At 33.6% G+C, this 10714-nt stretch overlaps 1 long non-coding RNA gene across 1 annotated transcript in view; it reads right to left on the bottom strand.

Annotated features, from left to right (window-relative positions):
- Positions 1-4670: 4670 nt before the first annotated feature.
- The window catches only part of LOC143233120 (uncharacterized), a 44956-nt gene continuing 38912 nt past the window's right edge, over positions 4671-10714 (bottom strand). Inside the window, exon 2 of the long non-coding RNA XR_013017992.1 lies at positions 4671-5162. This is a non-coding gene — a long non-coding RNA (uncharacterized LOC143233120). The remainder of the gene's footprint in view (positions 5163-10714) is intronic.

Raw genomic sequence — 10714 nt, 5'->3', positions numbered from 1 at the left:
ACAAACAAACCTGGCCTAGCACGGCTAGGTGGATTAAGACGTTCGACTCGTAATCTGAGGGTCGCGGGTTCGAATCCCCATCGCACTAAGCATAATCGCTTCTTCGAGCATGGGGGCGTTATAATGTGACGGTCAATCCTCTTATTCGTTGGTAAAAGAGTAGCCCAACAGGGTGATGACTAGCTGCCTTCCCACTACTCTTATACTGTTAAATTAGGGACAACTAGCACAGAAAGGAAAAAAATCAACACTGTGTTTGATAGATGATGTACATATAGCTAAGCATCAGAAAGTTACGTTGTTACTATATTCGCCTTGTGTACGTGCAAGTAATTCGACCGATACCTCTTTAGAATAAATATGTAAATCAAAGTAATCAATATATTATCTGCCTCTACCCCATTATGACCGAGCCTAGTTGAAGATATTATTAAGTTTCTGTGCATATGATTATAGGCAACATAACAATCAACTAGCACGCTAACTTTCAACGTAATTATGATCATACATATTAGATTTTGCAAAGAAAATGTATTAGATAACAAACGAGTTTACTCAGTATAAAGGTTGAATCTCAGACAGTAGAATAACATTATAGGTTTATTTATTGATTGTGTTAAGTACAGTAAAGTTTAGTCCAACCTAACAGTAAAAACCGTACTGTAGTTAATTTATAATTTCTCTTTATCGCATATAGAATGTACTTAAAGGCTTGACTAATATTTGGTCTAAGACAAGTGGATTTAGAGATTTCGGTGTCTGCGCTTAGAAGCACTTTGTATTATTCTAGTTCTGCGGGTCTCTCTGCTAGTTGTAAATAATTTGAAACACGCTATGTTTCTTTTCATCCAACTTTATCGTTAAATCTATTGTTTCCTAATTGCAAAATAACACTGCACAACAATTTTTTTGAAAAGTTTTTGCTGATTGTGACAGGTAGCTGGTGGGTATGCACAAATATAGTTTTGGTTTTCCTTCATCACGTAGGAACTCTGAGAAATAGACAGTTAACTGTTTACCAGCAATAACGTATTTATGTTTCTAATACGCTATTAAGTTCAAAATAATTAAAAGTGTTTTGCTCCTGATTTTCGTTTGTATTCAATGTCCGGTGCATCACGTTGCAGTGTCCAGCAGTAGTCAGCAAGCATTGACGGATTACAGTTGCCTTGATATCGTTTTTCTATTGTAGCAATGTCCTGGTGAACATGACAAAACTGAAGATTTAGATGAAATGAAGCATTAATTACCCATGTTAGTCTTTGACATTGTATACGATATAGTATGCGTAATTTACTATTCCAGAAGATTATATAAGATTCTAACATAAAAACGCCATTAATAATGCGTTTTTTATGTAACTTTTGTTACTTAATAAAATATCAAACCGAAAAAAACTATTTCTGATTGCCAACTAAGTCACATTACATTTTAATTTTGTTTTTTACATTCCATCTCGTTAAAAAATAAAAAAGGAGTTCTTAATAATTAATAACCAAATGATTTTAAGGAAACATGTTGAATCAGAAAATCTTTTTGCCCTGGCATTTAGAAAAGTAGGCCATCTTCAGAAGGAGATTCAAAAGATAGAATATATTACATGAGAGTGCATTAAGGAAGAAGTAGTAACACTAAATTTAAAAAAAAACGCATATCTTAATCAGAAGTCCCTGCGTTATTGTAACTTTACGAAGTAATGAAAACTGGTTTATAAGGAAGCTATCAATGTTTCCTATCGACAACTAACGTTTGTTTTTTGTCGTAAACCACTAAAACAATGAAATGGTTTAAAGGAAAACAACATTGAAAATGTTTAAAACATCACAAATACTTGTTCTAAATTATTTGAATTTATTAAAATAACTTTGATTTTGAGCCTTATGTAAATTATTTAAAGTCACCACAAACCATTTATCTAACCCAAGGCTATCACAAACCGCAATGTAACCCGGTAAAGGCGATTACAGAGTATATATTTTTTTTACTCTTAAATATAAAATACTTTTATCTACATAAATTAATAGTTCAATAGCGTTAAAACAGTAATAAACTACCCTTTTTTATGAAAATTTGAAAACGGAATAATAGTTTGGAAAATACTAAGTTTAACTACCACCTTGAAGTAATAGCCTGGCAGTAACCCAAGAGATATTGACACTCACTGATGACATTCGGGGAAAGGAAAGGGTGGCGTATTGATGAACTTGTAATTTGGTTTCATTAAAAATTGTTCAAAGTTATTAGTAAATCCACCACAGAGAAAAAAAAAAAAAAGTCATTGGTACCACGTGACCGCCTTTAAAAACTCGCTTCCCCTTTTCTTATATTCTGCGGTTGTCTTTTACCTGACGCGTCACCCTGATAAAACTGTATTGTTTAGATACTATGAGTCTACGTCTGTCCGTTTTACTACTCAAGCCATCCGAATGAATCCCCATTGTTGGTACTATGTTGAAAAGCATTAATTACCGTTGATCACACAATACCTTGAAGCTCCAGTATCTCAAGTCTTAGGCCTAGGTGCGAAGGTTACCCGACAGATCTATGTAGAAGCTGACTTGAAATAACAGGCAGAACTGTATATTTTCCTGTTATATAGAGCATTGTACCACGTGCTTCGTGGTCACTAGGTCGGTCGAAAACGTTTTTTCTTCTACATTTATCCTAAAAGAAATCAAATGTCTGTCCTAAGTTACAATGACTGTGATGATGTATGCCGGGCCAAGTACCAACCTTTTTTTTTTTGTTAGTCCCGTTCATTTATCTCCTTTGTGATTACGTACAACTAGGAAAGCAACATGGCAAGAGTAAGGATTTTTTTCCAATTTTAATTTCCCAGCAAGCACAAAACTAAAAATAGTTGAAGAGTTATTTAAAATGCAGCTGCACCATCTCCTAAATGTAGATGTAAGAATTAAGAATAGCTCCTCTTTTATTTATTTTAGTGCTTTTTCACACTATTTGGAATTAGTAATTTCAAACTCGCTACCTCATAAACATGGGCAACATGATCAGGTGAGAATATCTAGATTTTTGGTATATTCGTCTCTAATTCTGAAGGAAGAGCCAGCAGCAGTGGCAAAGCGATATTATGTCTGCAGACTTATATTGCTAGAAATCGAGTTTCGATACTAGATACTTTGCGCTTAATTACAAACAAACAAATAAACCGTTTTTTGTGAACCGAACAACGAGAGACTATCACTTCTGTAACACGTCTGCAGCTGACCGTTTTCAGCTGGAAACACGTCTCGAGCCTACGACCTGAAGCTTGCTTTATATCGAAATTTTACCTGACAAAGCATGTAGAATATCGCATCAAGTATAAAAATGGTAATTTTACTAATAATTATACCTTTATTATAAGATAAACACGTCGCATCTAAAGAAATATCGGAAGTGAAAGCACAGAATATATTTGAGATATGGCAATGGTTTAAAATCGAGCTTGAAATTACAAACCATACGTGCTTGTAATTGTTGATATAACGTTGGCCTGAAACGGACATAATGTTCTATTTTGCTTCAGTAATCTCTGTATGATTTAATACACTGTTCTACAAAGCGTATCAGAAGATGTAGTCATCGGAACAGCTCTAATATTCGATGTCCTAAAAGAGTAATTACCATGGTATAGCTACTGCTATTCTGCAAGGCACTGTTGTTTGATGTAGTTTGGTTTCACCTAAGTTACTATAAGATTAATTCTAAGTACTCAAATAGTCGTTTTATAATATTAGGTCAACCAAATCATAAGCCAATCAAACCATATTTTCTATATCCGATGCTGAAAAAGCCTTTCTTCTAATATCAGAGCTCATTAGACCGGCTGAAATACGAATGATATACAGCAGTAACTGAGACACTAGTTATATACCAAACAGCATGAAAAACAACTGTCATACAGTAATTTTATCAACTTTATTTAAGTCATTTATAAATCATAGCAGGCTGTTAGATCTTTTTTCCACTTGAAGCTAAGGAAGAGCCAAATAGGGAGCGTTATTTACTACTGGACTCACCTGCTAACCGGGAAACTTGGTTTATGAACGCGTTCTTTGAAACTTAAGAGACAGGCCCCACGACCAGCATACAGAATGTACTACCAGGTAGCATAACCTCATTACGACCTTTGATGTTGGAGCAATACAGTAACGGTGGAACAGGGAATCAGTGTGAATTTACTTTATTTTTTCACAGTCCTAACACGTAAATATTTGTTGCGCTCTTCGATTTTATTTTCGTTATGGTGTCAAGTTTCCAATGTAACTGAATGAAGTAGACCGTACATGATTAAGTAAACACAGTCTATTTCACGCACTAATTTTACAGAACTTAATATATGTTAAATTCCCATAACTCACAGCATTATTTACTCTCACACACTTCTATTTTACGAACATACTTGCCTGACGTAATTTGCATGTATAACCACCACACTCTCTCGAAGAACTTACTGGAGAAGGGGGAGAAATAGTTTCTGAAGGATATTTTGAGTTTCTTATCTGAGACAAATAAAAACTGGATATTCTTTCGGATTAAGAGCGACAAATTGTTGGCACTATATTTATATTAACCACTAGACTTATTTTGTGATTTACTTAAATTCCATACCTACGTGTGAGTATTCCATGTCTTTATATATAGAAATAAATTTGCTACGGTGAAACTTTGTACTTTGGAACTTTTTATTCATTAATAATAATACTGTACAATAATCATATTACATAGAGTTTTTACATATTCAATATATTAATTCATAAGACTAAAATAACGTTTCAAGTAAAAGTCAACTTCACTGTCACATGATTAATTAATTCTAATTTAAGAACATTAGTTTTCGTTTTTCATAGATAAAATTAATTTCAAGCTTTTAGTTTTTTTTTCAAATATCATCAATAAGTTAACCATCAATGTGGAATATCAAAAGTTTCATGAAATTTCACGAGCATATTCCAGTCTTTATGAAACCGACCTAACATACACTGTGGGTAAGGTCTACAGATGTGTGCATCTCGTATTTTAAATATATCAACAAACACGTGATTGCTTAATGTCACACTGAGCGTTGCTGTACCTAGCTCTACTTTGGATAACTCCTAATTACCAGCATACAGTTTGTTTTTGACCATGTTGTATCTTTGTGGAATCAAGAGGAAGACCTAAAGGAACAAGAAAACAATTTGTAATTACCAAACAACAACTCCCAATTTCGTTTCTTCACATGTATTCAAAATCATTTATATTTAGGTATATATTTTTATTCTGTATAAAAATGAATAGTTGTTAGTTACTTTTCAGTTTAATATTTCTGCTAAACATATTTATTGTCTGAGAAATTCGTTAAAACATACAAGGCAGAGATTTTTTACATGAAAAATTTCCAGAAATTACATACACGAGAGAACTAATTAAATCTGCTTGAGAAGCAACTACCTTAGAAACATAGTAACGCCATAAACCAGTAAAGGTATAAGGCAGACATTTTTCACATTAAAAAAATATACTTTCCAAAATTATATACTAAAGAATAGGTGCGAAATATTCTCTAGCTGCCCGTCCTTGTCAGGCACAAAATTAGGGACGAGCGGATTTAAAACACTGGTTTCTTGATACCAACAAACATTTAAGAAACATGATATAGGGGAGGAGCCACACTTCGTAGCAAGCAACTTGACGTAATTGTAGTTTCGATATTTACTGGTTTCAGGGAGTGGCGTGTCAGAGTTACAGATCAATGTAACTTGAAACCCGGGAGTATTTGGTTATTTCTTGGGATATCTTTTCCTTTTAAAAGCTTCTGAAATACTTCTCTGTTCCAAAGAAATCGGGTAACAATGTATTATAGGGGGCGTCCTACAGCACCTCGTGCGAAGCTATGAGACTTGTTTGTTTGTTTTTTTAATCAGGTGACGTAACCGCTTCGACAGGCAATAAAACGTACCAGAGGAAAAATCACAAATATAAATAAGGTGATGAACATAATACAAGTTAAGATTGGTTGAATATATAACTTTTTGGTCAATAGTAAATACACCTAATCAGTATGTATATTTTTATTTACATGAAAAATATCACTAATACACAATGCATTTAATGTATACAAATTCTACATCATATCACTTTGAAGAATAGCTTCGAACCTGTTGATTTTAGTGGAGTAAACAATCTTATGAAAGGGCCAGTACTCTGAATTTCACTTGACCCTGGAGACAAACAGATCCATTTTTGTTATCAGCCTGATTGGGGATAACTAAATATTTTATCTTGTTTGTAATAATTATATAATGAATAATTAAATTTTGTAAGGTTCTGATGTGTTAAAGGACTTCACAGACAGAACTTCAAACGAACGGAATAAATTATTACGTTAGAGGCACGAGCTTTAATTAAAATAATTTCCCTTGTGATTTTATAAGCGATTTAGCACGACGTAACGAACGACATAAAACAAATAAAAGTTGGATATGTAAAAAAGCCTCAAGATGTATAATAGTCACCCAGTATTTGATGGCAGTTATGGTATTAACGTTTCATCGTCTTACAGATCTAAATGTTGATAAAAATAACAATAGAAAATCGGGTTCTATTTAGCTCGCTGAAGAAAATACGCACCATTTCCACCATATGTTTTAGGGTTATATGTATTTTTATATCGATGCTATTTTGCGTTTTTAATGAAAATTTCCTACTCACTGTTGTTTTCTGATTTAGTTTATACGTACAACTAACTCCAATTCTTAGAGATTCATACTATTACTGCATTATTTGTTTACGGAGTATGTTCGTTTTAAAATTCTTTTCAATATGATATATATCAACCACCGAAATTCAATTACCTGCAATTTTTTACAAAAAATACTGAGTAATATACAAACGTTTAGGTCTTGTACTGCTAGTAATGATTTCATAGAGCGATTCTGTTTGATCCAGAATTTTGCGCATAGATACAAAAGAACTATATGAAGTAGACAAGACAAAGGGTGCCTGATCAACAGTTTATTGGCTATTTTGTCAACTCAAATACTAGTATTTATTCAACACTCCTATTGGATACCCACAACCACAGAGTGCATCGAATCAATACCTGGAACGTAGTTTAAAACAAAATGAGGTTTATTTTTAAAATTAGAGCAATGAAACATGTTTATTTTAACTCTAGTTAGTGAGGTGGAACTCAGATTACTATTAACGCGTTAAGTTGTTAAACATTTAATAACTTCACTGATGAAATCACATCACATTACAATTTTTATATATTTCATTCCAAACAGGTACCTATCCCATAGGGCTGTGTAATTTACAAATACGGTTATTGTTTGACGAGTTAACACTGATATTATAATAGCAAGTTACGAGTAAAATATCCATATTGTTTTCGATTTTAAAATGTCACTACACTACATGTCCACCTTGATATTTGACGAGTAAAGTACAAGTTGTAAGTTATACTCTACGATAATTAAAAGGGAATTATAGATGTTAAGGGGTTTTCTGTCTTCTCAAATATATTGGGTATTGACGATCAATATACTGGAAAATTTCATTTGACCATCTTCTAAAAGGAGGAAAGACACTGATGTCGCTTTTCAAATTAAATTCATATACAATAATAATACTAAAATAGGTTAAACTATATACTTTAAGCACTTTCATGGCATGAAAAGTGAGGATATAAAACATACAATATTATACCATTATATATTTGAACAACCGCCCTAACACAACACTATTCTTTTAATTGCCACTATAATGGCAGTTTATTTTAAAGTAAGTTTAAACTCGATCTTGTTAATACATTTTACAATAACGGCTTTAATTTATGTTGTACAACTTCAAATATTGTCTGGTGTAAGATAGTTTCAAATCTTCGCCAAACTGTGGTGTCACTACAGGAATGTTCCGTTAATAACGATTGACAGACTAAACAACAAAACTGTTTTTTCAATTCTTTTTAACACACAGCGTCATAATTTTTGTGGAACGCACCTTGGAAGAATTTATTTTATTTGTGATTAACTATACCATACAAACTAATTAATTGGCTGAATTATTATGGCTTTTCTTGCCCCCTTCCTCAGGCCTGGCATGACTAGGTGGTTAAGGCACTCCGTTCGTAATCTGAGAGTCGCGGGTTCGAATCCCTATCAAACCAAGCATGCTCGTCCTTTCAACCATGCGGGCGTTATAATATGACGGTGAATCCCAATCTTCGTTGGTAAAAACGTAGCCCAAGAATTGGTGGTGGGTGGTGATGACTAGCTATTTTCACACGGCTACATTAGGGACGGCTAGCGAAGATAGCCTTCAGGTGGCTTTGTGCGAACTTCAAAATAAACAAAACCCCTTCTCCATACATTTTTTAGTTTGCAATCAGCGTAAAAACCGCTTATCTCTAGTCAGAAGGACAACACAAACTCATTAGTTTTTAAAGTGAATCTCTGAACAACAAAAGCCAGAAACTGTGACGTGATCGGTTCTCATCAGATGATTATATTTTAGAAGACTAGAAGTAACCTACTTGTCGATCAATTTCAGTCGAGTAAATGTCACGTGGTCTCGCTGCACTTTTTCTTTTTTATTTCGACGGTAATGCAATAAAAACGATCTGCGTGTGTGGCCCTGTTCCACCCACAATGTTCGGTTACCAACATCTTCGGCAAGGGCTCTTCGTGACGGATGATGTAAAAATTCGCCGCGCTCACACTGTCTGAAATCAGTTTGTAAAAGCGTGGAAATCACTTCAGTTTAGGCACTCGACGGATTTCAATTCAATGAAGCATCTCTGGTATCAACTGGGACGTTGCATTCGCTACCGCTTTCCTTTGTCGATATCTGTAAGCCACTTGCAAATCATAGTCTTCTATGATCTTGTGGAAATGTTAGTGAAAAATTGTCTAACTTCATTTAGATTGATGTCCCAAGAGAAGTGGGCAGTCAGAACAGTGACGTTCATTTTAATTATAAAACTATGTATGCTAAATACTAACAAACGTAAATTATTAAGTGCTGCTTTAAAAATAAATTTTACATTATTTTTCTCTAGCTCTCCAAACTTTCAAGATTGTTCAACCTTCTCGCGATCAGGCATTTTGTATTTCCAAAACATAGGGAATTTTATAAAATAAGTTGTTGTTGTTTTGAATTAAGCACAAAGCTACACAATGGGCTATCTGTGCTCTGCCCACCACGGGTATCGAAACCCGTATTTTAGCGTTGTAAGCCCGCAGACATACCGCTGAGCCACTGGGGGGCTATAAAATAAGTAAGTCTACATTTGATTCACATCTTGTACATTTTATTGATAAAATGTCCTATATGGTTGGTTCATTATTAAAAAAAAATATTTATAAAAGTACGTTTCACAGAATAGAAATAGGAGAGGTACCAAAAACGCTCCTACAGTAAGCAAGGAGTTAATGTTTTACTCAACTTTCATAGTGTTATATGTCTGCGAAGTTACACTGTTAAAAATACAATTAATATAAAAGCTACACTACTCTTTTCTTATATATATCTTTAAAAAAATCTGTCGTATAGCCAGCGAAGAAAATGAACTACATATTATATTTTGACCAAAATCGGCCATTTTATTGGAAAACATTAGGCACGTAGTTTCACTGAAAAAATAAAATAAAACAGTTTCGTTCCTTACAAGTCAGCAACAAAGTAACATATAAATGATATCTGACGACGTAACGCAAGAGAGAAAACAACAACACAGGAGAGTTTGATTGAGGTGAATATGTAACTAACTACTCCACTATCCCCAGTGAAAAAGAAACAGAATATTCTCTTTATCTCATACAGTTAAGTTACTGTATCTGTTACGGTTCTGAAGTTTAGTTTCACAAGTCGGTGTTTCAATAGCGTAAATGGTTTTATTTTACTACTCTTTGTATCTACAAGTACGGTGAGCAGGTTTATCTTTTGCTTTTATGAGCATTCATCGCATTTTCTCCATGAAAAATTAAAAGTCATGTTAGAAAAGACTTCTATGTGACATTTGAAACGTCAGATTAATGTTTTCTAATTGCTCTTACTTAAACCATTGATGAGATGGACTTACATTTCGGAACCTTGTTTTTATTACAATCATGTCTCACAGAATTTTACCGAAATATAAACAAATAGTTATTAATGTTAAAAATACAGATACATTCTGGAAGGGTGTTAAGTTAGTTTCTTCAAGATGCTGTCATGACTTTACACGTCTTCCAAAAATACGGAATTTTAGCAGAACATTAAGAACAACTTGAAGATTTCTTGACAAAATCCTCAAACAAAGCTAATGTGATTTGTAGTAGCTGAAAGTCCGCCAGACATATACTGTTATTAAGTAATTCTAAGAACTGCATCTTAAGTAAAAATAATTATAAGCATTCGATTAACTCTTATGCACTATCTATAAGGATTTTACAAAATAGGCCTAAATGTAAGTTTATTGTCTCTGTGATGCTTTATTTTATGTATAGCGATGTGATCACGTTTAACACAAGTATCAAAACAGGCGTTCCGGAAACGGTGTATACAAGCGTGACAACAATTACAGTAACTTTGTTTTTCGTCCCACGTTTTCAAAAATAACAGCAACTGTGTTTACGATTACACAAATTTAAAACCGGTTTACAAGACGTCCACATCTTTACCTATATATTATGACACCACACTCACTAATAATCACCCTTTATTCTCCTAAAGAAGAACAGCCATC

The sequence above is a fragment of the Tachypleus tridentatus genome, chromosome 12, assembly GCF_004210375.1.
Source record: "Tachypleus tridentatus isolate NWPU-2018 chromosome 12, ASM421037v1, whole genome shotgun sequence".
Classification (NCBI taxonomy): Eukaryota; Metazoa; Arthropoda; class Merostomata; order Xiphosura; family Limulidae; genus Tachypleus; species Tachypleus tridentatus.
This window is presented reverse-complemented; position numbering and strand designations above follow the sequence as displayed.